Raw genomic sequence first — 27,331 nt, forward strand, 5'->3', positions numbered from 1 at the left:
GTTTGGTTACGGGGAGAGAGTTGATGTGGGGGCTTAAGTGGGGTGCTCTTCCCAAGGGCCGGTGCAGACTCAATGGGCCAAATGGCCTCCTTCAACACCGTAAATTCTATCATTCTATAAGGAGATGAAAATCGTACACAGTACTCCAGGTGTGGCCCTAAACCTTCCTCCAGCCAAAAACTGCTTCCTATTTTTCAGCCAATTTTGTATCCATATTGCTACTGTCCCTTTTAGTTCTGCGACAGACCTGAACAGTCTGTTATCTGTAGATGGCAATCATTGCCTGGGAGATCAGGGACGTGATTCTCCGCTTGCCGATGCCGATTTTGTAATCCGCGATCAGGCGAAGAATCCCTTTTTACGACCGAATCAGGGGCAGCGCCTGTTTTCGGATACTCCGCCCTCTCCAAAATGGCATCGCTGAGGAGTACGCCGCACGCCGTTGGGACGATCTCTGGATGTTACCTGAAGGTTACCCGATGGGCCGAGTTCCCGACCGCGTGGTTGACTCATGGTCTCAGCGGTGGGGAACCCGGCATGGTGGCTGCGGACTGTGTCTAGCACCGCCAACAGCCGGGGAGGAGCCATGCTGCTGGCCAAGGGGGGTTTTGGCGAGGGCTGGGGGGACCGATGGGGGGGTGGCCTGGGGTTAATAATAATAATAATAATAATAATCGCTTATTGTCAGAGGTAAGCTTCAATGAAGTTACTGTGAAAAGCCCCTATTCACCACATTCCGGCACCTGTTCGGAAAGACCGGTATGGGAATTGAACCCGCGCTGCTGGCATTGTTCTGCATGACAAGCCAGCTGTTTAGCTCACTGTGCTAAACTAGGTTGGCGAAGGATTGTCCAGGTGGGTACTATCTGGCAGGTTGGCTCTGCGCCCGGCCAGCACCATGTTGGACGGCATGACCACTGCGGGTTGTCGCCGTGCGCATGCGCGATCATGGACCTGCCAATTCTCCAGGCGTTTATATCGGGAAGGCCGTACGTTTTACGTGGCGCGGCTGCTAGCCCCTCACCGGTCAGAGGATTGGTGCTGGGGCCTCACCAATTTTTCCCACGTAAAATGCCACGGGTCCTCCGGACATAGCCCCAAAATCGGAGAATCACAGGTGTTTTGAAATTGACATCGCTGCCCTAAGTAAGACCCGGTGGGCAGGTGAGTTCAAGGATCACAGTGGTGGATACAACTTCTTCTATTCAGTTGGTTAAGAAGAAACAAATCCAAGGAAATTGGTGCCAAAAATAAAGAAACTGGGGTGGAGTTTCCACTAGGTTGCTCCTGTTCCAGGAGTAGCCTGAAATTTGCCAAAATAGTGCAAAAATTGGGAAATTTTAAGTGGAGTAAGTTATGCCCAGCGCAACCAAGTTGCTGTGATACTTTGCGCTGGTTTAAAAACCATCTTTGTGGAAGCCAGCCCCACCCAGCAAACTGACCACCCCCCATGCCACCCCCTCCCTCTCCAATCAACTTAATCACCATGGTGAATTTTTGCAATTGCACACATTTGCAGCCGTTCGAGGAGGCTCTTAAAATTAGATGCCCTCTTTTGGCTCAAGGGCATTAAAAGGTCATTTCTTTTTAACTAAATAAAATTAATTTAAGAAGATGTTTATTTTGAGCGTTGGATTGTCTTCTTATCCTAATTCATCTTTTTGCTTTAAACATTGGAGCACAGAAGCATGTAGTTACAACGATGCATAGTCAGGTCTGTATTGAAACATGACAATCCAGTTTAAATGTTCAGGCACATCATATTTGACAATGTCAAAATGTGTATAATATACAGTGTTGAATTCACAACTCCTACACTAATTCTGTGTTTGAGCTGTACTTTCCATGCATACTACCAATAAATCATAGGTCAACAAAGATACATAGAAGTGACATCGCAATAAAATGAAGCCAACAATATGCATTTGGAAAGGAATAGGGTATAATGGGCAAAGAAGGAGGCCATTCAGCCCATCAAGGCAGTGCTGCTCTCTGTAAGAGCAAGATGGCTAGTTCCATTCCCCATCATATCCTGAGAGTTTTGCATTTCTTTCCCCTTCGAGACCTATTTGGTTCCCTTTTTAACGCCTACTTAAGTCTTCTCAACCTTTCTTCTAACAATCCTGTAACCATGGTTATATTGCCATTTTAAACTCCATGATTATTGCTATCTCACAAATGCTTTCAATCATTTTATATCACAAGCACAAGTGACCTGATTAACATCTTCCAAATCATCAGAGACATGAATGTGTGAATTTGAAACACACATTCAGCAGAAAGCTGTTTTAACTCATCTTGTGTTGGTCTCAGGGACAGCCCAGCTCATCAAGGTACTTGGTAATGTGAACCATCATTCCCACAGTCTGCTCCAACAAAACCAGTAAAGGGTTCTGTTTAGCTTTTGAATGTCATTCAATTATTTAATACTATTTAAATTCAGGTGGAAGTCTAGAACTCTTATTAAAATGCATAATTTTGTTATAAACTCATTTTCATCTGTATTGGCTCTGGAGCCACCACACAAACACGGTAAATATCTATCTCCGGGAAGTCATGAGGAATATTTCTGGGATGTTGAGACCAAAATAGATTGTGTGGCTTCCTGTCCGAAAACTTATTTAGCCTTTTAATGTCCACAGGGGAAACATCCTTCTCCAAAAATATAGCTGACTGCTGACAAAACATCGCCATTCCATTTGGCTCGATGTTGAAGCTGGTTGGTCTGAATACCCTGTACAAACTCTGAATTTTCTTCGCGATTTTCCCTTAAAGAGGACCAGCACTACTTCTCGCCCATGTGAGTCCCAACCCAGAGAACCAGAGATTCACGAGGGCCCGGAGACCTGAAAAAGCCCCATGCACCTGACTGAATTCTATAGCCACTACTGGAACAAAGTCCACATCCTACAAGCTGATGACAGACCGACCTCTTGAATGGAACATCTGGTTGACTTCAAACATTACCAAACCACACCCTGTTAACTGACCTGACTGGTGAAGTCCCAACCTCCCGACCAAACAACTAAGTCAACCTTTCCTGAAAAATCTGGACAACCAACAAATACTTGAGAATGGGCCAGGGAAGATACGGCCACTTGCTCTACAAGTGGATCATGAGGAACAGCTCAAATTGTGACTGTGGTTACACTATCGCCCACAGACTGAACGTCTGCCCAGGAGATCCATTCATGATGGCATCATACCCATTCATACTGCATCAGCTGAAGCCATTGAGTGGCTGATTTATCTTGACTATAACTATAACTACTTCCCATATCATACAGATAAAAAAAATCTGTACTAATAAAATGACATCAATCATATCAAGGAATACCAATGTCAGGGAACAAAACTGAACAGTTCTGTTCTAAAATGCTGGCTGATTGCGCTGATAATTTGAAGATTTTAATCTGCAATTTTAGATGAGCTGAATAGGAATGTGAACCGTGACTTCACTTCGGAAAATTGGTGCAATTTCGAGCACAATTTGCGTGCGGGTCACTAATTGCAGCCGGTGCAGAAACCCTGCTCAATAACTTCACAGTGAAATATACAGTGATGTATTGTCTCAGGTTGGTATAAGTTAAAACAATCAAATCTTTATATCAATCTTAGAATAATCCCAGCAATGGTTTTGTCTGCAGTTGTATAAAGACCATTAATAATGAAAATGAATAATGTGATACGTCTAATTAGCATTTTTTGCCTCAGTGACCTGGAAGTGATTGTGATATTTATCAGTTTAGACAGCATTCTTTTAGAGCAGGCTTTTTACAAGTTAATGATATCAATTTCAATATTTTGTTGTTGATTAGTGCTAAACCATTCTTGTGTGTCTCAGCTATTAATCTTCCTTTGATATGTTTATGATCCTTGTGTAACTAAAATCCCAATAATCGCAATAAAAAATTGAAATATCCTCTGTAACAAGAGCTATTTCTTTCTATTTGGTAAGTGATTTGATTATATAATGATAGGGAGATGGAAGTTCATTTGCACTCTGCAACTTGGCAGTCTGCTAACACTTCATCCTGCTCCAGGAACTCCCTTGGATATTATTATAGTTTCAATGATTTAATGGCAAAGTGCTTCATCAGAATTACTTTCTTTTATTATTGAGAAGGCTTGATGAAAGGCCAAGGTTTCACTGTGCGGAGCACTGCCAAGCTTGTAGAGTAGTAAAAATTACAAGCTAAATCATCAGAGAGTTCTTAAGTGACATCAAACGTAGGCTTTAGAAACACACACTTTGCAAGAAGATAGGGTAAATGTTGCAATTCCGCTATTTGAGGTCCTAGGGAGGAAGGAGCCAGAATAAGAGATGGCACGAAAAGCCTAGATTTAAATAGAATTTCAAAACAAGAAGTGTCACGGACAGAATATATTTGCTTTCTTAATGCCTTTAATCAGTCTGTTTTGTATGGAAAGAGGTGTGCATTTTCTACTTGAAACTGGAACAGCTTCCATGCTTTGGCTCCTTGATGACATGAAGCTAGTTTCAGACACTGTTTTTTTGGCTGGCTGACGACGGATGACTCTGATGGATTTGCTGAATCCTGGGGTAATAAAGGGACAGACCCTGAAACCAGTTGTGATCACATGACCACTATGTTAACATGTCTGTGGTCCACTCTGTCTGGTTTGGATGGAGAGGACCATGGTGATACAATGGGAAGTTGATAGTGGCCAGTGAGATTTGGGTCGGAGTTCTCCAGCCATCCACTGGCAGCAGGATTCTCTGATCCCGCTGGCAACGCACCACAGGCCACAGGTTTACTGGCAGTGTGGGGTGGCTCCAACAAGAATTCCCATTGTCAGGAGCAGAGAATCCGCCATCAGCAAACGGCACGCTGCCCCCTGCAGCCTAAAAACATGCAGCTGGGAGGGCAGAGAATTCTGCCCTTGATCGTCTCTTTCATACAGGTTGAAACATGAAGGCAGGGGGTGGGATTCTCTGATCCTGAGGCTAAGCGTTGCCGCCATCGTAAACGCTGTTGTGTTTCTCGACAGCGTCAACATGGCCTCAGGAGCAACAATTCTGACCCCTACAGGGGGCCAGCACGGCACTGGAGCGACCCACGCCGCTCCAGCTACCAATCCCAGCGCCAGATGGACGCCTCGGGTCTACGCATGTGCAATGCACACATGCGCAGTGGGACTGCGCAATTGGCGCGCATGCACAGTGGCTTCCTTCTCCACGCCGGCCCGACACAACATGGTATAGGGCTACAGGGGCTGGCGTGGAACAAAAGAGGCCACCAGCCCGAGAGGCCAGCCCGCCGATCGGTAGACCCCAATCGCGGGCCAGGCCACAGAGTAGGCCCCTCCTCCCCCAGGGTCAACCTCACCCCCAGATTCAATCTACGCCGAGGTCCTGCCGGGTAAGAGCAGGTGTGGACACCGCGGGCAGGACTCGGCTTTTCTAGTGTGGCCGCCCGAGCCGAGAATCGCCGGGGTGGGCCCATAGAGCGGCCACCAACCGGCGCCGCGATGACTGCGCCGGCGCCAATGGTGCCGATTCTCTGCTCTCCGGAGAATCGGCAGACTGGCATCGGGGCGATGCGGCGCGATGTCCGCCGGTCCCGGCGATTTTCTGGCCCGGCCCCGGGGTGAGAGAATTCCGCCCAGGCAGTCTGGAATCTCCAGTTTTTAGGTGTTGCCCCATCCTTAAACGATGACATGTGTGAATTCCACAATGAGGTATCCGTATCCATGTCCATATTTAATGCATGTAGTCCAAATGCCATATGATTTGCAGTAATCATCTTAACTTGTTTGTTTTAATTTTTAAACGTATTGATTAATGTTGTTCATAATATGACGTGCCTACATTGGGCGTGATATCAGAGAATAAAGAATGGGTCCAGAGGAGGTTCACAAGAATGATCCCTGGAATGAAGAGCTTGTCGTGTGTGGAACAGTTGAGGACTCTGGGTCTGTGCTCGTTAGAGTTTTGAAGGATGAGGGGGGATCTTATTGAAACTTACAGGATACTGCGAGGCCTGGATAGAGTGGATGTGGAGAGGACGTTTCTACTTGTTGGATAAACTAATAGCAGAGGACCCAATCTCGCACTAAAGGGACGATCCTTTAAAACCGAGATGAGGAGGAATTTCTTCAGCCAAAGGGTGGTGAATCTATGGAACTCTTTGCCGCAGAAGGCTGGGGAGGCCAAATCACTGAGTGTCTTTAAGACAGAGATAGATAGGTTCTTGATTAATAATGGGTTATGAGGAGAAGGCAGGAGAATAGGGATGAGAAAAATATCAGCCAAGATTGAATGGTGGAGCAGACTCGATGGGCCGAGTGGCCTAATTCTGCTCCTATGTCTTATGGTTTGATGGTCTTCATGACCACATAATCTCCCAAAGAGTTTTACAACCACGGAAGGACTTTTGAGATGTTGTCATTTTGATAATGTAGGAATCTCAACAGGTACTTTGCATGCAAGAAGCTTACACAAACAACAATGTGACTAAGAATAGATATGCTGTTTTACGATGTTGATTGAGCAATAAATATTGGCCACAACACTGGGATAACCCCTCTGCTTTTCTCCGAAACTGAGTTATGGAATATTTTCGATCTACTTGAAAGAGGAAATAAGGGACCAGATTTTTGCAGAGTTTGGAAAATTCTGCAGTTCCTATAAAAATAGTAGACAAGATCCAGATGTGGAACTCCCACCTCCATGTATGACACAGTCCTATTTTTGCTGCTGGATAAATGGGGTGGGGAGGGAAACCCTAACTCAGTTGGGCCAATCGATCTTAGCATTGAGTTCAAACAGGCCGAATTTTGTCTATTTCAAGGGCCTTAACCCGCAGTCTGGGAGTCACAAATTTATGGAGTGGATGTAAAAGCTCTTGAAGAGTAGGTAAGATCTGTTTAACTGTCACGATCTGAAAGTTTTTTTACTCTTTTTACCCCACTCTTTAAACTATAAAGGGAACTGCTATCAGTATTTGTTTAAAAAAACTCTGCTGGACTGTTTTGATTGACCATGAAGTAGATGTTGGAAATGTTTGAGTAGTTTTGAAAGAGTTCTTCGTTGACATTTTCCTCAGGACTATTCATTATGAATGCTTGGCTGAATTTTAAAAGCTACAATCATGTCAAAAAGTGGTTCTGAGTGCACAGTTTGATTGACAACTGAACAAAGTTATTAAAGGATTAGAGGTCTGAACAGAAGTTTATTTTTATAAGAGATTATCCTCTGAGACGACTTAAAAGCTTTGATGCTTTCATGATTTTTTTTCATCATCATGGCTGTGCAGTGTGAGCTGGTTAAATTTTGAGAAGTGTATTTAATGCAATCTTCACATCTCTCCTGAGGTCTACAACTCTTTCCCCCCCCCCCCCCCCCCCCCCCCCCCCCCACTCACACACACACACACACACACATACACATAAACACATTAACACACAAAGGAAGTCTCGCGGTTTGGGGTACTTCTTACCAAAGCAGATATGACAAGTTGGGGAACTTCCTGATTCGAGCTCATCACTTCACGTAGCCAAGTCCAACCCTAGCTTGTTTTGAAAAACTATAGAAGGCATAGCATAGATCAATCAGTTTACATTCCAGTTCTGTTTTCAGATCACCATGTTTCAACATGTTGCATATGTTAACGTTACCATCAGATTTACAGCAACAGCACGATAGGCTGGGGAGTCTTTGACAGTGGTGGCTGGGATAACTCTAAAATCTGTCCTGTTGAATTTCATAAGAGTCTTTTTATTGTCGTTTTTATTGAGATTTGTGGGGTAAACATCTTAAATTGATTACTGCTCCTATGTTTCCTCACTCACTCGTGAAGAAATACACATTCAGTTGACTGCTTGGAAAGGTCATGGGGATCATTACGCCTTTTGATAGGGGTGGTGCCTTTGAGGAATCATTTCAACTGTTCCTTTTATTCAGTTACCTAGACTTATGGCAAGATATTACAGGATCAGATACTTCAAATACGTTCTATCCTTCCTAATGTTTGGCTATGTGAATCCATTTTGTTTTGCAAACAATAAGCGTGCGATGTGTAATTATCTTTTGACTGACAAGCGATCATCTCAAACATTTTTGAAATCTGTACTTAAATAATTAATGAGTGAAAGTTCTACTTCTGTAACCCCTACTTCACACACTGGAATTGTATACTGTGAAACTGCCTCTGATTTAATATCTATTTTAGTACATTAAAGCAATGAGGTACATCATCAGATTAATTGTTTAAAGGACTGACACTGCACTCTATAGTTTATATCATCCTGTAATCTTCTTGGGAGAATCTTTTCATTATAATGGTGCCAGCCATATGAACATAGAACATAGAACAGTACAGCACAGAACAGGCCCTTCAGCCCTCGATGTTGTGCCGAGCATTGTCCGAAACCAAGATCAAGCTATCCCACTCCCTGTCATTCCAGTGTGCTCCATGTGCCTATCCAATAACCGATTGAAAGTTCCTAAAGTGTCCGACTCCACTATCACAACAGGCAGTCCATTCCACACCCTAACCACTCTCTGAGTAAAGAACCTACCTCGGACATCCTTCCTATATCTCCCACCCTGAATCTTATAGTTATGCTCCCTTGTAACAGCTACATCCACCCGAGGAAATAGTCTCTGAACGTCCAATCTATCTATCCCCCTCATCATCTTATAAACCTCTATTAAGTCGCCTCTCATCCTCCTCTGCTCCAAAGAGCCCTAGCTCCCTCAACCTTTCCTCATAAGACCTATTCTGCCCCGTCCGTACTGTTCGACCTATAGAAGATCCAATCAATATTTGGAAAGTTAAAGTCACCCATGACAACTACCCTGAGACCTTCACACCTATCCATAATCTGTTTTGCAATTTCTTCCTCCGCATCTCTATTACTATTTGGGGGCCTATAGAAAACTCCTAACAATGTGACCGCACCTTTCCTATTTCTAACTTCGGCCCATATTACCTCAGTAGACAGATCCCCTTCGAACTGCCTTTCTGCAGCCGTTAAACTATCCTTCATTAACAATGGTACTCCTCCACCTCTTTTACCACCTTCCCTACTCATACTGAAACATCTATACCCCGGAACTTCCAACAACCATTCCTGTCCCTGTTCTAACCATGTCTCCGTAATAGCCACAACATCGTAGTCCCAAGTACCAATCCACGCTCCAAGTTCACCTACCTTATTCCGGATGCTCCTTGCATTGAAGTAGACACACTTCAACCCACCTTTCTGTCTGCCGGTACACTCCTGCGACCTTGATGCCTCAACATTCTCAACACTGGCTTCTGGCCTACAGCTCGTTTTCCTGGCCCCTGCCAAATTAGTTTAAACCCCCCCGAAGAGCCGTAGCAGGTTTCCCTCCCAGGATATTGGTGCCCCTCTGGTTGATACTGTGAATTTAAGCACCTTCGCTGTCATTACTTTCACCTCCTTCACACTCCAGCGACCATATTACATGCAACCGCCACACAAAGAAAATGAAAACCAACTTTTAAAATAACAAATGTCCAGCAGTAAGTCTAGGACAGTAATTCAGTCTCAAGGTTCTGTAGCTGTTCATAAATGGCTTAAGCTTAGCTCTCATGCTTTATGATATCATCAGAGTCGCTCAATTGAATTATTGCCTTGTAACTTGCTGCCAGCCATCTATTATCCTCTATATAATTTCACTCCTGGTTGGGTTTTACAGACGGCATCTCCATATAACATCCAACCATTACATAACATGAATTACAGAATTTATATAAAAATCAATTTAACACGACAACAAAGAAATGTTGATTTAATAACAAGCTGGGTATCAACAGATTGTAATGAGACAGTATTACTACTGTCCTGGTCACTCAGACTGTGACCATGGTGCCAGAAATACAGCATATTCAAATACTTTACTGGAACTTGCATGAGAAAAACATCATTTAGGGGGAACGAAGTTGTGCACTCTGTTTATCACAGTGACATAATTGACAAGTGAGATGTCAATGTGTTTTGATGCAGCTTACAGCATTGAGATTGCAAGTACCGGTAAATGAAAAATGTGGAGAATATCTCAATGAAATCACCTCAAAAATCAAATACTACAAAGAACAGTGAGTAATTTGAAGATCCTTTTCTGTCTGTTTCTTGCAATGTATTTTGAATACTTTCCGTAATATTGAGGGCTGATTAATTCCATCAGTGTCCTTTGGACCTATTACTGAACCCAGAAGTGCAATCGGCATATCGGAGTGCAGCTGCATAGGAGAATGGAGATAGTTTTCAATGGGCTGTGGTCACAGAACCTCATACACTGATAGTACACCGTGAGCATTCAAGCAGCGTAGCTCATGGTTTTCTGACTGCTGTGATTGGATGAATATTGGTAGGTCAGTTAGTGTACTGGAAACTGTATTGTGCATTTAGTCCACTAAAGGTTACCACACCCCGTACCAGCCAAGAGAGTTTAGAAGGAGAATAGTGGAATTCATGGCCAAAATCTTATTCTCCCCTTCCACCATCCCGATGCGGGTGAAGGTTTTGAGGCAGGATGTGAGGGGAACATGAGCGTGAAATTGCATATGCGGGATTCCCTTCGTTTCCCGTCTGCCCTGACCGAGTTGTGATTTTGCGCTGGGGCGGACTGGGCCTCAGACAGGAAGCCTGCCCTTGCCCCAATGAAGGCCCTTAAGTGCCCACTGTGCCTGAAGGGACATGAAAGCTGCCAATTTGATAGGTGGGGCTTCCTCCTGAGCAGAGTGCAATATGGCATTGGGGCTGAGCTCTCACCATTCTAAAAGCTCCAGCCCAAGTGAAGGAGCCATTTAAGGTTTTGTTCTAAAGCAAAGTCATTTATTTTTTTCATTTTATGAAGATAATTAAAATTTATTATCTTGGGTGGGATTCTCCTATCCGGGGACTAAGTCCCCACGCCGGCGGGAAAACTGGCGCGAACCACTCCGGCGTCAACAGCCCCGAAAGTGCGGAATTCTCCGGATGCTGGAGGGGTTGGTGCCACGCCAGCCAGTGCCGAAGGGACTGCGCGAGTTCGCGCAGGCGCCAAAGTGCTGGCATGATCTCACGCATGAGCGGAACCACCGCCTTGTTTTGGCGCATGCGTGGGGGTGGGGGGGGGGTGGGTTCTCTTCTCCGCACCGGCCATGGCGGAGCCTTACAGGGGCCGGCGCAGAAGGAAGGAGTGCCCCCGCGGCACAGGCCCGCCCGCAGATCGGTGGGCCCCGATCGCAGGCCAGGCCACCTTGGGGCCCCCCCGGGACGGATCCTCCCACGCCCCCCGAGGACCAGCCCCACCGACTTACCTGCCAGATTCCGCCATGTGGGACCATGTCTAACCCACGCCAGTGGGACTGGCCAGAAACGGAAGGCCGCTTGGCCCATCGGGGCCCTCACGACTGCCCGAAAACCGGTGCTGGAGAATACGGCAGTCGGGGCGGGATACGCGCCGCCCCCCCCCCCTCGGGGATTTTCCGTCTCCGCGGGGGGGTTGGAGAATCCCGCAGCAGATCTTCATTCACATTGGATTGTCCAGAACTAAATAAATGATCATCTTTGCTAAGTTTGTTTATGATACCTAGTCTCAAGGATCTGCACACTTTTGAACACTGCAAGTTAATTTAGCATAGCCAATCCACCTAACCTGCACATTCTTGGGCTGTGGGAGGAACCGGAGCACCCGGAGGAAACCTACGCAGACACAGGGAGAACGTGCTGACTCCACACAGCCAGCGAAGGTTGGAATCGGACTAGGGTCCCTAGTGTTGTGAAGCAGCAGTGCTAACCACTGTTCCACTGTGCACCAGACCAATGTGACATATCTGAACTGAAGGAGAGCAAACCTTGGTCAATGAATGAGAACCCAGGGTGAGAATTTGTATTTGTAGCAGGGTTAGGAAATATTCTTGTTTGCACGATATGGTTAAAGGGGAGAGTGGGAGAGATAAACCAAATCGCAATAAGAATAGATACGGAGTAGCACGGTGGTGCAGTGGGGAGCACTGCTGCTTCACGGCACCAAGGACACGGGTTCGATCCCGGCCCCACGTCACTGTCCATATGGAGTTTGATATTCTCACCGTATCTGCCTGGGTCTCACCCGCACAACCCAAAAAAGATGTGCAGGGTGGGTGAATTGGCCATGCTAAATTGCCCCTTAATTGGAAATGAAAGAATTGGGTACTCTAAATTTATTTTAAAATAATAGATACAAGACAAACTTGACCCGTAAAGTAGAAATAAGAACAGTCACCAGACATCTCCATAAAATGGGCAGGGAGCTATAGAAAAATGACAGAACTGTCTTTGGTTTATGGGAGTTCAGTCGAGGGTTGTTCCTTCAGCACACAGGAAAATAAACATCTAATCAGTGAGTTGCTGATCACTAAGTCATTGATCAATATGTCTTTGAAAGGATGCTTGTGGGACTGAGAGGAGATAATGGATAAATAACGCAAGAGTTTGAAGGCGGAAAAAGAAAATGAAAATGATTCAGAATTGATGGCACAATTATGAGTTGAAATAATCTAGCATGTTCTTTTAATTGAAGGCAAAGAAAGAAAAAGTCACATGACAAGATGGACAGATTATCCCACTGACTGAAAGTAATAGGCCAAAAATGATCAGGGTCGCAATTCACTGGCTATTGACATTCTCTTTTCCTGCTGGCAGCACACCCCCGACCCTTAGGTTTCCTGCGGCGTGGGGTGGTTTCAATGGGAAATACCATTGACAAGCTGTGGGGAGAGAGAATCCCGCCACCAGCGAATGGCGCTACCGAGAAACACGTGGAGGGGGACAAGATAGAATTTACAGTGCAGAAGGCCATTTGGCCCATCGCGTCTGCACTGGTTCTTGGAAAGAGCACCCTACCCAAGCCCACAACTCCACCCTATCCCCATAACCCAGTAACCCCACCCAACACTAAGGGCAATTTTGGACACTAAGGGCAACTTAGCATGGCCAATCCACCTAACCTGCACATCTTTGGACTGTGGGAGGAAACTGGAGTACCTGGAGGAAACCCACGCACACATGGGGAGAACGTGCAGACTCCGCACAGACAGTGACCCACGCCGGGAATCAAACCTAGGACCCTGGAGCTGTGAAGCAATTATGTTCACCACGAAGCTACCGTGCTGCCCATAAACCCATAAACCCATCCAGGTCTCTGAGGGTCAAATTTGTCCTAGACACTATGGTTAAATGGATGAAAGTTGCTGTTCTGCTTATGATTCCCCAGCACACATTTTGGCTGAAGAACTGTCCACCACGTTTAAATAACAAGAAGAAGTAATAAGTGTTTCTATGGAGCTAAGAGGAGCAGGAGCTGCTGCAATCATGCTATCCCACTCTCAATGCCATGTGTCCCTTAATCCTTACCTCCAAGGATGTATGTCCCGCTTCCTTCTGACTATCTTTCTTGCAAATCATTACCAACCTCCCTCTAGCATATCCTTACTAAGGTACATTTGTTTCCCAAACAGGCATTGAAAAATTGACCGCACTTACCATGAATTGTAAAATTATCCTTACCTATTCCAAATGAGCCCGGACCACTGCAGCACACAGCTTCCTTGCATTTGTACTGTACACCTCTTGTAATCAATGGACAGCATCCAATCAACATTTGCAACATTTTCATAACTTATGTACCTCGACCTACTAAGTTCCTTCTCTCATCTACTTGGCCCACACTCATGCTTCCCTTTTTCTCTGTAATGCATCTTCCATTTTCTAATCTAATTAAACCACCACACACTTTGTTGCCTTGATCTACATTTGGATAAATTTGCTCAGTGGCTTAATCTATTTATGTCCTTCTGCAATTTTTTACAGTTTACCAGAGCAGGCAGGTTAATGTTATCTCAAAACTTAGACATGCTCACCCTCAATTTCCAAATTTAGCTCATTTATATGTAACTGCAAAAATGAAATGATGACCAAGTTTCTACGATAACTAAAAAAGTGCTTATAATATTGGATTGGCCTTGAGCCGCCAGGATTTGAAGGCAAACCTCCAGGGGACACAACTGTGTGAAACCCAAGAGGAAAATCATCTGGACTTTAAAAAAGAGAAGGCGGGATATTCCACCCCCGGACCCCCGCGGCGTGTTTTATGGCAGTGGAGGCTGCATTGCCCAGTGGTGGGATTATCCAGTCCCGTTGCTGTCAACGGGGTTATCCCATTGTTTGCACCGTCTGCCACTGGGGAGCCTGCGGCAGGGGGCCACCATGGGTGGGCCTGGCCATAAAACCCTGCCCATCGTGTTTTTTTTTTCATTTTCTTTTAACATTTTTCTTTACCAGATCTAAAAATATTGAAATTGTGGGGAAAAGATTGTTTGGCTGGCAGTCAAGCATCATCCAATTAAACCTTTTTGCTTCCCAATTGGTATTGGAACAAAATGTGCCACAAGAACTGATGTGTTGGTCAACTATTGATTTAGTGTGGTGCAAGTCATGTGATGAAATCTCCAGGAATACAGTAATCCCAGTTAGCAACCCCAATTACAAATTAAATGAAGGGATTGAAGAATAACATGAACAACTGGATAAATTATGAAAAAATGGGTTGATAGCGTTGATTAGCCAAATAGAATTTCCTTGTTTGGGCCAAATGATCATAAGAATGTTAAGAATGCTAATAATCGATGATCTCTCGCCACCACCATAACTCTTGTAGAACGGGATTCATGTGGAAGAGCCTGACTTCGCTGGATCTCTCAGATTGGCGTACTTCCATGGTGTAGGTGGACAGCTGTGACAGAATTGGTGCATCTTTGTCATGTGCTGGATAGGGATGGTGGAGCTGGGAGAGGGAGTGCAGGGTTCCAACTTGCATAAGGGTGAAGCTGGCAGCATAACTTAAAATTGAACAGATAAACAAATCAACTCCATTGAAACAAGACCGTTAGCCTTTGGAAGTCTTGCTTTGTCCTGCATACACCTCACTTCTGAATTGGATCTTTCAATCCATACAGTGCTGAAGGAGGTATTTGATCCATTCAGTGTGCATTGACCCTCTGAAAGAACAAACCTAGGCTCACCCCCCCCCCCCCCCCCCACCCTATTCCTGTAACCCGACTTAACCTTTGGACACCAAGGGGCACGTTAGCATGACCAATCCACTTAGCCTGCACATCTTTGGACTCTGGGAGGAAACCAGGGCACCCGGAAGAAACCCACGTAGTCAAGGGGAGAATGTGCAAAATTCGCAAAGACAGTCACCCAAGGTCAGAATCAAATGTGCATCCCTGGCACTCTGAGGCCGCAGTGCTCACCACTGTGCCATCGTGCCCACTTCCCCCACCACCCATAACCAGCTTGCTCAGGTCAAAGTAGAAACTCTCCCTGGTCACATTCACCTGGTTGACACTGATAATTCGGGAAGTCAGTTCATTGGCTGTTAAAACCAGAATGCAGATTTGAAGAGGCTGATACTTGCCTTTTTGCATCATGCAATTACCTTCCTGACAGCAATTCTCAAGGCCAATTTGGGATGAACAACAAATGCTGGCATTGTAAGCAACCCACATACTCTATAAAAAAATAAATCATGCATGTTACTCAAGGGTCTCCTGCTCGCCTTCAAACCCACATTGGTAAAAGCTGAAAAAGGGCAGGGTGACTTTGGCATCATGACCCAATATAACCTTTATTGAGTTTAACACTCTAATCCAGGGGTGGGCAAACTACGGCCCGCGGGCCGCATGCGGCCCGCCAAAGGTCTTTATGCGGCCCACCAAGTCATTAACAAAAAACATTTTTTTAAAAATTTCTTTCTTTTTTTTTCATTTTTAATTTTTTTTTTAAGGTTAATGGGGGGGGGGGGCTGTTGGGTTACTTACTGGTATAGGGTGGATACGTTGACTTGAGTAGGGTGATCATTGCTCGGCACAACGTCGAGGGCCGAAGGGCCTGTTCTGTGCTGTACTGTTCTATGTTCTATGTTCTATATGAGGCGCCCAGAATCATAACCGGGTGAAGTAATTATTTTACTTAATATACTATACGGCCCTTTAGAATTGTGAATTTCTGAATGTGGCCCTTGCACGGAAAAGTTTGCCCACCCCTGCTCTAATCAATCCCCTCACTAAGAGGACTCTTCAATCTGATTGGTCGAAGAGCCCCATTGCTTCTTGTCCTGCTCATAGATCACCACAAATCACCTGTAGGTGGCGCTAGGCTGAGTCAGATGGGAGAATTCCTCAAGTCTGTGCTCTGAACACTGCGGAAGCATTGCGGCCCATTGTCAGTGACATGAATAGGAATTGCCGTTCCTTCAACACTGCCTGCAGAATCAGGAGCCAAATACTACATTGCATAGAAGGGACTGAGGGACTCACCAAGATTTATTTTGTGCACTTAATGTAGCTAAGTTGTGAATGCATTTATAAATAATGTATTTAAGATTCTGCTGCCCCGACACATCAATGACATCTTCCCTATTATTCTTGAATAGAAGGTAGAAATCAGCCTTGTTATAAGAGGCTTGGCTATGAATTTTGGTGATGTTCGAGGCCAGTGTCATGGCATGGAACATCCTTTCTTCATCCCACTTACCCTGCTTCATTTGACCTGATCACAGGTTGATTAAATCATCTTGTGTCTCGTCTATTTCAAATAATCACATTTTGGTATTATAAACATACTTACAAATGTTGAAGTTTGAAAAGAAAATGTTAAAACTGTTCTTTATAATATCTGTATTTTTGTGAATTACTCATGCCTACATCATGCACATGGTACAACTGCATTTCCTCCCACACTGCATGGTGCAAAATACTGCTGCACTGCTTGTATCCTGTGGATGCACGTACACTGTGAATCCACTAAACCCATCCCATTACATGTTCAAATACACTTCTATCCATTTCACTTAAATTGTACAGTAGTGACAATTTTCCAAAAAGAGCATGTATATTTGCAGAAATGAGGCAGAAGTGTAAATTCTGTACGTGATTTCAACAGCTTGGACCATAATCACCTATCCTGCATATTCTTCTCGAAAGCTTATAAGTTTAGGTTCCTTTAGTCAATCCTCACATTTTAGCAATCTGTGGCCTGAACAAATCTGTGTTGTCTTTTTCAGGCTGTGAATTTATTGCGCACGTACAGTGGAAACAGCAAACACAATGCAAAATGATCACGGTTCCAGCTCTGCATGTGGTACATAAATCAAATTATAATTTGTCCCCTGCCGGCACGTATTAGGATTTCAAGAGAAGCAGCAGAAATTGTGGATATATTCGACTCAAATCATGAGTTTACTTTGAATATGGAATCAGATATCTGCTGCAGCCAACTCCACAGCAGAAAGGAGACACAAGTAAATTTCCTGATTAATATCAACATCAGATAGGAAAAAGGCTAGATCTCGGAACACTGGCTTTCAAAACCTGCACACATTTCCTATCAGATACAGTAGGCAAATTAATTTTCTATGCACTTTTAATGCTTAGGTTTTACAGTAATACAGATATATACTGAACCATAGATCAATTATTTCCAGGATTAATCTTAGTCCCACTAATTATGATTAATTTTAGTTATTGTTTAGATAGGGCACAAAATGCTGCAAATAGTTGGCCAAATATTAATCATTCTACCCCAGCCTCAGAACCTCATCCACTGTAACCTCAATATTGAACTTGTCACAACCAGCTAATGCGCATCCTGTCGACATTCATTACAAACCGGGTGACAGATTGGAGTAATGATGCCACAGCATTGTGTGTTGATCATTCATGTTTTTCCTCAGGGTTAAGTGGAATATTAGCAAATAAGAATGGGAGAGAAATTATTTATTAATCTGGGATGTCTGCCACAGGTTACACATTGTGTTGATAAATCATCTCTAGGCAAACAGTATAAGGGGAAAAGTATTCTAACAATTGTACAGCTAATTGCTGAATATATCAACTGATTGTCTAATCAATTATCTCAATGGGTGTGATTTCCAATTAATAATGCAATATTATATGCAAAGAAAAATGATTATACTTGTGCACGTGTGAAGTAGCAATGGTTTTATTCAAAGCAACAGAGCAACAAATGAAATATCTTTTATATTCAGTACCTGTCAACTGTCAATTTTGAAAGTTGCATTTCTTCTCAAGAAAGTTTGAGCACCTCACTTCATAATACTTTTCCTTTGTGATCCATTACATGTAGCAGTTGAGAGGAAAGGGTATATCATCATCTGCAGTTCACTACTAACCCCAGACCTGGTTGGCGTAGGTGGATTTTTGGTAACTTGACAAACATGATCTTGGACTCACTTACCTAGGATGGAGATCAATTCACTTTAAATTAAACTATTAAAGCTTATACCTAAAGTACTGCCAACTTTATTAGATCATGCTTGTGTGAACTACCAACAAAATTAGAACCAGTGTAAGAAAATACAGAATTAATAACATACTTATGGTAATCAGATTCACACGGTTTAACAGCAATTAAGAGGAACATGCTTTATGATAGGAGAAACAAGGGGCGGAATTCTCCAACCCCACCTCCCCCCCCTCCCCCGGGCCGGCGCGCCGGTTCTCTGGGCCAAGCGGCCGTCAACAAAAAGCCAGCACCATTCTAACATCCTCTGAGCCGGTGAGACCTTGGCATTGAAGGGTCCGGGGGTGGCCTGTGGAGGGGAGAGGGGTCCGATCCTGGGGGGCGCCTCCGTAGTGGCCTGGCCCGCGATCGGGGCCCACCAATCGGCAGGCCGGCCTCCCTGACACGGCCTCCTTTACTCTGTGTCGGCTCCTGTAGCCCTGCGCCATTTGGCGCTGGGCCGGCACGGGGAAGGCCTCTGTGCATGCGCTAGTTGGCGCCGGTCCAACTGCGCATGTGCGGACCCCGCGGCGCCGGGTTCAGGCTGGGATTGGCAGCTGGAGTGGCGTAGGCCATTCCAGTGACGTCCTAGCCCCCTGTGGCATGCAGAACGCGGTCCCGGAATGGGCGGCAACGCCGGAGTAAAACACTCCCGTTTTTACTCCAGCGTCGGCACTTAGCCGCCCGTTGGGAGAATCCCACCCAAGTAATCTCGAACTGGACTGTAACTATATGATGAATCATTAGTTAAGAATTCATTTTACTTGCTAAACTATCAAGAAGCTACATATTTTTCATTGGTTTCTCCCTATATGCAATTGTTTTAATTTTTTTCAGTGCAATCATATAATGGGGAAATGTGCCAGTGACCATGTATACCTCGGGAGGAGGAATTGGTTAACAACCAAAAATGGACACAGTGTTGGTGATGCAATGAAGCTGCACCCGTTCATTTCACTGCAGGCAGCTCAGTAAATTTGTGCTGCCTGCTGCTCTACATGATTGCTAACAGCACACTAGCAAAGTGAGCCATACCAAAGACATTATAAATCACATCATCGTCATCCTCAAGCAAAGCTTCTGCTGTCTGGGACTGCTCTGGAGGCGTCCAGCAGCTGATCAGGTATCAATACTTGCTGCAAATAACCTGATTATTATGAGAAGGCAGCATCTATCAGGAGGAGCAGGGAGATGAGGAAGAGCAGAAGTAGGCACAAGTCAAAGGGCAAAGAGCAGGAGAGAGAGAGAACAACATAGATCATCCTTTCTGTTCAGGCTCTGCGTGATGAAATAATTAATGAGTGACAGCAGTAACTTCAAGCAGGCATTTCAATTTATGGATTATCCCACACGTCCTACCTCTTATCTATCACAGATCATCACAGTATCCACCTTCTGACAACACAAAATTAAAACAACCAGAAAATGCAAGTTGCAATATAAATGTAATCATGATATAACACACAAAAAACAAACTAATCTTGTGCCTTCCATGAGCCTTTGCCCATCCTTATAGTCCTGTTAGGTGCTTTCCTGTTGCTGCTCCATAAAGCTGCTAACCTCCAATTCAGGAGCCTGCAGATCGTCTTGGAGGGCAACCTTGAGCAACTCCTGGGTTAGAAGGCCCAGCTTCAGGGTGGGGCAGCAGCAATCTGTGCTCGCTGGCTGACAACAAGGACACTGGTAGATTGATAGAAGTTTGAGGAGGAATGCTTTCATCCTGTTTGGACAGCAGGTTCATTATTGAAGGAGGTGCTGCCACTCCCCTGGGGTGGTACCCTTTTCAATCATACAGTAGAACAGATTAATGGACTGCTATGATGCCCCAGAAACTCCCTTGAGTAGTGATATTCAAAGCCATGATGACGGCAATCTGAGTGTCCATTCTAGCAATCAAACCCTGATGGAATATATTTGTGCTGCAGTGGGAGTTGCGGCATCAGATGCTATATCGTGATTTGTTCCACAGATATGCTGATGGAGAGAACCATCTATGACATCCAGTGCCTCATCATGTGCAGATCCCTTCTCTATTCTAACACTTAAAACATTTGCAATATGAGTATCTAAGTTGTTGGCTGGCACTGTAAGATAGGGTGACAGTCATTCTTCGTATTCAATACCTTCTTCCATTTCTCTCATTGAATGGGGAGGCTCTAATTATTGAGTATCTGAAATGTAAAAGGAACAATAATTGGACTTTTGTCAAGGACGAGGAGAGGAGAATGTAAAATGTTTTGCTTACACCATCTGCAGCTTCTCAGTCAGAAGTAATTATTTAATGAGGGAGAGATGGGATGAGAGATAAAGAAGTAGGTATGCTGTTAAAATTCACATACAGACTGATAAATGTTAAAAATGAATTTGAATTCCCAGAGACCAACTTAATGGAATTGCATGACAAGACTTCAAGTTTTAAAACTTTTACTGGAGAAAAACAAACTAAAGCAACATTAACTAACCATAATTTTGCAGACAACTTATACTTTAAACTACAGAAAAAGTAACCCTAATTATGCTTTAACACAACCGAAAATCTACCTCCACAGTTCCTTAAACATACTTGCTGGAACCAGACCAGTGTGATTCTTAGCTCTTGACGATTTGTTTACTTTCTTTTTCTTTTCCAGCCAGTTAAGTTATAATCCCAGAAAGTCTTATTTAAATCCTTATAAACTTGGTCTCGTCACTCCAAACACAAACACCTACCTGCATCCTTGTGTGGTGAACCATAAATATGTTTTTTAATTTGTTCATGTGATGTGGGCATTTCAGGCTGGGCCATCATTTTTGCCTATCCCTAATTGCCCTTGAGAGGACAGTTTGTTTTTTGTTTAAATAATTTTTATTCAAATTTTCACAAAATATCAATAACAGAAAATACTAAGAACAGAAAGAACAACCCCCCCCCCCTTTGTATACAAAGAAGAAGAAATAAATTAACGACTGACATTAGCAAAAAACAAATATACACATCCCTTCAGCCCAAAACAAAGGGACCCCCCCCCCCCCCCCCCCCCCCACATCCGGGTTGCTGCTGCTGTCGGCCTTACCGTTCTGCCAGGAAATCCAGGAATGGTTGCCACCTCCTAAAGAACCCCTGCACTGATCCCCTTAGGGCAAATTGCACCCTCTCCAATTTAATAAACCCTGCCATATCGTTGATCCAGGCCTCCACGCTTGGGGGTCTCGCATCCTTCCACTGAAGAAGAATCCTCCGCCGGGCTACTAGGGACGCAAAGGCCAGAATGCCGGCCTCTTTCGCCTCCTGCACTCCCGGCTCCTCTGCAACCCCAAATATTGCGAGCCCCCAGCCCGGTTTGACCCTGGATCCTACCACCCTGGACACCGTCCTTGCTACGCCCTTCCAAAATTCCCCCAGCACTGGGCATGCCCAGAACACATGGGCATGGTTTGCTGGGCTCCCTGAGCACCTAATACACATGTCCTCGCTCCCAAAGAACCGGCTCATCCTTGTCCCGGTCATGTGAGCCCTATGCAGCACCTTAAACTGTATGAGGCTAAGCCTTGCACAAGAAGAGGAGGAGTTCACCCTTTCTAGGGCGTCCGCCCACGTCCCCTCCTCAATCTCCTCACCCAGCTCCTCCTCCCATTTACCCTTCAGTTCCTCCACCGAGGCCTCGTCTACCTCCTGCATCACTTGGTACGTTGCCGAGATCCTCCCCTCTCCAACTCACACCCCAAATAGCACCCTGTCCTGGACCCCACACGGCGGCAACAGAGGGAACTCCGCCACCTGCCGCCTGACAAACGCCCTTACCTGCATGTACCTAAAGGTGTTCCCCGGGGGGAACCCGAACTTCCCTTCCAGCTCACCCAGGCTCGCAAACTTCCCGTCTACAAACAGGTCCCTCAACCTCCCAACACCTGCCCTGTGCCAACTCAGGAACCCGCCATCAATTCTCCCCGGGACAAACCGGTGGTTCTCCCGTATCGGGCACCCCATCGAGGCCCCCACCTCCCCACTGTGCCGTCTCCATTGCCCCCAAATTTTGAGGGTAGCCGCCACCACTGGGCTTGTGGTATACCTCGTTGGAGGGAGCGGCAGCGGCGCCGTTACCAGCGCCTCCAGGCTCGTGCCCACACAGGACGCCATCTCCATCCTCTTCCATGTTGCCCCTTCCCCATCCATTACCCACTTACGCACCATCGCTGCGTTGGCAGCCCAATAATACCCACAGAGGTTAGGCAACGCCGGCCCCCCCTATCCCTGCCCCGCTCCAAGAACACCCTCGGGGTCCCGTGCGCCCACACAAACCCCGTAATGCTCCTGTTAACCCGCCTGAAAAAGGCCTTCGGGATAAGAATGGGGAGGCACTGGACCAGGAACAGAAATCTCGGGAGCACCGTCATCTTGACTGATTGCACCCTACCCGCCAGAGACAGCGGCAACATGTCCCATCTCTTGAACTCCTCCTCCATCTGCTCCACCGGCCTTGTGAGGTTGAGCTTATGCAAGGCCCCCCAGCTCCTGGCCACCTGGACCCCCAAGTACCTGAAGCTCCTCTCTGCCCTTTTTAGTGGGAGCCTACCAATCCCCCCTCCTGGTGTCCCGGGTGCGCAACGAACAGCTCTCTCTTCCCCAAGTTGAGCTTGTACCCCGAGAAATCCCCAAATTCCCGGAGAATCCTCATCACCTCCGGCATTCCCCCCAACCGGGTCCGCCACATACAGCAATAGGTCATCCGCATAGAGCGACACTCGGTGTTCCTCCCCACCTCGCAGCAGCCCCCTCCAGTTCCTCGACTCCCTCAGCGCCATGGCCAGGGGTTCAATTGCCTGCGCAAAAAGCAGGGGGGACAAAGGACACCCCTGCCTCATCCCTCGATATAACTGAAAATACTCCGACCTCCTCTCCTGTCAGGCAGGGAAGAGATGGTCGAGTGAGGGAACCATGGTTGACAAGAGAGGTTGAATGTCTTGTTAAGAGGAAGAAGGAGACTTATGTAAGGCTGAAGAAACAAGGTTCAGACAGTGCGCTGGAGGGATACAAGATAGCCAGGAGGGAACTGAAGAAAGGGATTAGGAGAGCTAAGAGAGGGCATGAAAAATCTTTGGCGGGTAGGATCAAGGAAAACCCCAAGGCCTTTTACACATACGTGAGAAATATGAGAATGACTAGAGTGAGAGTAGGTCCGATTAAGGACAGTAGCGGGAGATTGTGTATTGAGTCTGAAGAGATAGGAGAGGTCTTGAACAAGTATTTTTCTTCAGTATTTACAAATGAGAGGGGCCATATTGTTGGAGAGGACAGCGTGAAGCAGACTGATAAGCTTGAGGAGATACTTGTCAGGAAGGAAGATGTGTTGCGCGTTTTGAAAAACTTGAGGATAGACAAGTCCCCCGGGCCTGACGGGATATATCCAAGGATTCTCTGGGAAGCAAGAAATGAAATTGCAGAGCCGTTGGCAATGATCTTTTCGTCCTCGCTGTCAACAGGGGTGGTACCAGAGGATTGGAGAGTGGCGAATGTCGTGCCCCTGTTCAAAAAAGGGAATAGGGATAACCCTGGGAATTACAGGCCAGTTAGTCTTACTTCGGTGGTAGGCAAAGTAATGGAAAGGGTACTGAGGGATAGGATTTCTGAGCATCTGGAAAGGCATTGCTTGATTAGGGATAGTCAGCACGGATTTGTGAGGGGTAGGTCTTGCCTTACAAGTCTTATTGAATTCTTTGAGGAGGTGACCAAGCATGTGGATGAAGGTAAAGCAGTGGATGTAGTGTACATGGATTTTAGTAAGGCATTTGATAAGGTTCCCCATGGTAGGCTTATGCAGAAAGTAAGGAGGCATGGGATAGTGGGAAATTTGGCCAGTTGGATAACAAACTGGCTAACCGATAGAAGACAGAGAGTTGTGGTGGATGGCAAATATTCAGCCTGGAGCCCAGTTATCAGTGGCGTACCGCAGGGATCAGTTCTGGGTCCTCTGCTGTTTGTGATTTTCATTAACGACTTGGATGAGGGAGTTGAAGGGTGGGTCAGTAAATTTGCAGATGATACGAAGATTGGTGGAGTTGTGGATAGTGAGGAGGGCTGTTGTCGGCTTCAAAGAGACATAGATAGAATGCAGAGCTGGGCTGAGAAGTGGCAGATGGAGTTTAACCCTGACAAGTGTGAGGTTGTCCATTTTAGAAGGACAAATCTGAATGCGGAATACAGGGTTAATGGTAGGGTTCTTGGCAATGTGGAGGAGCAGAGAGATCTTGGGGTCTATGTTCATTGTTCTTTGAAAGTTGCCACTCAAGTGGATAGAGCTGTGAAGAAGGCCAATGGTGTGCTAGCGTTCATTAGCAGAGGGATTGAATTTAAGAGCCGTGAGGTGATGATGCAGCTGTACAAAACCTTGGTCAGGCCACATTTGGAGTACTGTGTGCAGTTCTGGTCACCTCATTTTAGGAAGGATGTGGAAGCTTTGGAAAAGGTGCAAAGGAGATTTACCAGGATGTTGCCTGGAATGGAGAGTAGGTCATACGAGGAAAGATTGAGGGTGCTAGGCCTTTTCTCATTAGAACGGAGAAGGATGAGGGGCGACTTGATAGAGGTTTATAAGATGATCAGGGGAATAGATAGAGTAGACAGTCAGAGACTTTTTCCCCGGGTGGAACACACCATTACAAGGGGACATAAATTTAAGATAAATGGTGGAAGATATAGAGGGGATGTCAGAGGTAGGTTCTTTACCCAGAGAGTAGTGGGGGCATGGAATGCACTGCCTGTGGTAGTAGTTGAGTCGGAAAATTTATGGACCTTCAAGCGGCTATTGGATAGGTACTTGGATTAGGGTAGAATAAGGGAGTGTAGGTTAACTTCTTAAGGGCAGCACGGTAGCATTGTGGATAGCACAATTGCTTCACAGCTCCAGGGTCCCAAGTTCGATTTCGACTTGGGTCACTGTCTGTGTGGAGTCTGCACATCCTCCCCGTGACTGCGTGGGTTTCCTCCGGGTACTCCGGTTTCCTCCCACAGTCCAAAGATGTGCAGGTTGGGTGGATTGGCCATGACAAATTGTCCAAAATTCTATGATTAACCTAGGACAAAAGTTCGGCGCAACATCGTGGGCCGAAGGGCCTGTTCTGTGCTGTATTTCTCTATCTCTATCTCTATCTCCTCCTATTCGTGGCCACGCTCGCCATCGGGGCCTCATATAACAGCTTCACCCACCTGACAAACCCCTCCCCAAACCCGAACCTTTCCAGCACCTCCCACAAGTACCCCCACTCAACCCTATCAAAGGCCTTCTCCGCGTCCAACGCCACCACTATCTCCGCCTCCCCTTCTAACGCCGGCATCATTATAACATTCAAGAGCCTCCGTGAGATACCCTCAATTACGACACAGGAGAGAAGGTCGGTAATTCAAAGGCTTTAATGATCAGAGAACTGAACAGCAGCCGAGAAGTGTGCTCACCACATGCTGCCGAGTGAGCCTCGTCTTATATACCGTTTCCTGTGGGCGGAGCCAGAGGCGGAGTCCCCCAGGGTTCCAAGCCCGGTCTTAAAGGGCCAATGTATTAAAGGCAAGGTACAGTTACAGCAGTTACTGATACCATTCTGTTAATGTTCAGCTGCCTCCCCTTCACGAACCCCGTTTGATCCTCGTGGATAACCTGCGGCACAGAGTCCTCTATCCTCGTGGCTAAAATCTTCGCCAACAGCTTGGCGTCTACATTTAAGAGTGAGATCGGCCTATATGACCCACACTGCAGGGGATCCTTGTCCCGCTTAAGGATCAAGTAAATCAGCACCTGAGACATCGTTGGAGGCAGAGCCCCCCCTTCCCTTGCCTCGTTGAAGGTCCTAACCAACAGGGGGCCCAACAGGTCTGCATACATCTTATAGAATTCGACCGGGAACCCATCCGGCCCCAGTGCCTTCCCCAACTGCATGCTCCCTATCCCTTTGACCAGCTCCTCCAGCTCAACCAGCGCCCCCAGTCCCTCCACCTGTCCCTCCTCCACCCTCGGGAATCTCAGCCGGTCCAAAAAGCGCCCCATCCCCCCCCTCCTCCGCTGGGGGTTCAGGTCGATACAGTTCCTCATAAAAGTCCCTGAAGACCCCATTAATGTCCACCCCCCTGCGCACCACATTTCCTCCCCGGTCCTTAACTCCACCAATCTCCCTGGCCGCATCCCGCTTACGGAGCTGGTGCGCCAGCATCCTGTTTGCCTTCTCCCCATATTCATACACCGCTCCCTGTGCCTTCCTCCACTGAGCTTCTGCCTTTCTGGTGGTTAGCAAGTCGAACTCAGCCTGGAGACTACGCCACTCCCTCAGCAATCCCTCCTCTGGAGCCTCCGCGTATCTCCTGTCCACCCTCACCATTTCCCCCACCAGTCTCTCCCTCTCTCTCTGCTCTCTCCTCTCCCTGTGGAGATCAACTTCCCCCCTAACCACCGCCTTCAGCGCCTCCCAGACCATCCCCACTCGGACCTCCCCATTGTCATTGGCCTCCAGGTACCTCTCGATACAACCTCGAACCCGTCCGCCCACCTCCTCGTCCGCCAGCAGCCCCACCTCCAAGCGCCAAAGCGGGCGCTGGTCTCTCTCATCCCCCAGCTCGAGGTCCACCCAGTGCGGGGCGTGGTCAGAAATGGCTATCGCCGAATACTCAGCATCCTCCACCCTCGCAATCAGCGCCCTACTCATAATGAAAAAATCAATCCGGGAATAGGCCTTATGCACATGGGAGAGTATGAAAATTCCCTGGCCCTCGGCCTCGCAAACCTCCATGGATCCACCCCTCCCATCTGATCCATAAACCCCCTCAACACCTTAGCCGCCGCTGGCCTCCTACCCGTCCTGGACCTGGATCGATTCTGTGGCGGATCCAGGACCGTGTTGAAATCCCCCCCCATTATCAGGACCCCCGCCTCCAAATCTGGAATCCGGCCCAACATGCGCCCCATGAAACCCGTATCGTCCCAATTCGGGGCGTATATATTGACCAGCACCACCCGCTGTCCATCACATACCTCCCGCCGTTGTC

General features: G+C 46.4%; 1 long non-coding RNA gene across 1 annotated transcript in view; it reads left to right on the top strand.

The window, feature by feature from the left end:
• Positions 1–27,331, top strand: part of LOC119954299 — a 144,696-nt gene that overhangs the window by 73,031 nt on the left and 44,334 nt on the right. Inside the window, exon 2 of the long non-coding RNA XR_005458211.1 lies at positions 10,000–10,091. This is a non-coding gene — a long non-coding RNA (uncharacterized LOC119954299). The remainder of the gene's footprint in view (positions 1–9,999; positions 10,092–27,331) is intronic.

The sequence above is a fragment of the Scyliorhinus canicula genome, chromosome 19, assembly GCF_902713615.1.
Source record: "Scyliorhinus canicula chromosome 19, sScyCan1.1, whole genome shotgun sequence".
NCBI lineage: Eukaryota > Metazoa > Chordata > Chondrichthyes > Carcharhiniformes > Scyliorhinidae > Scyliorhinus > Scyliorhinus canicula.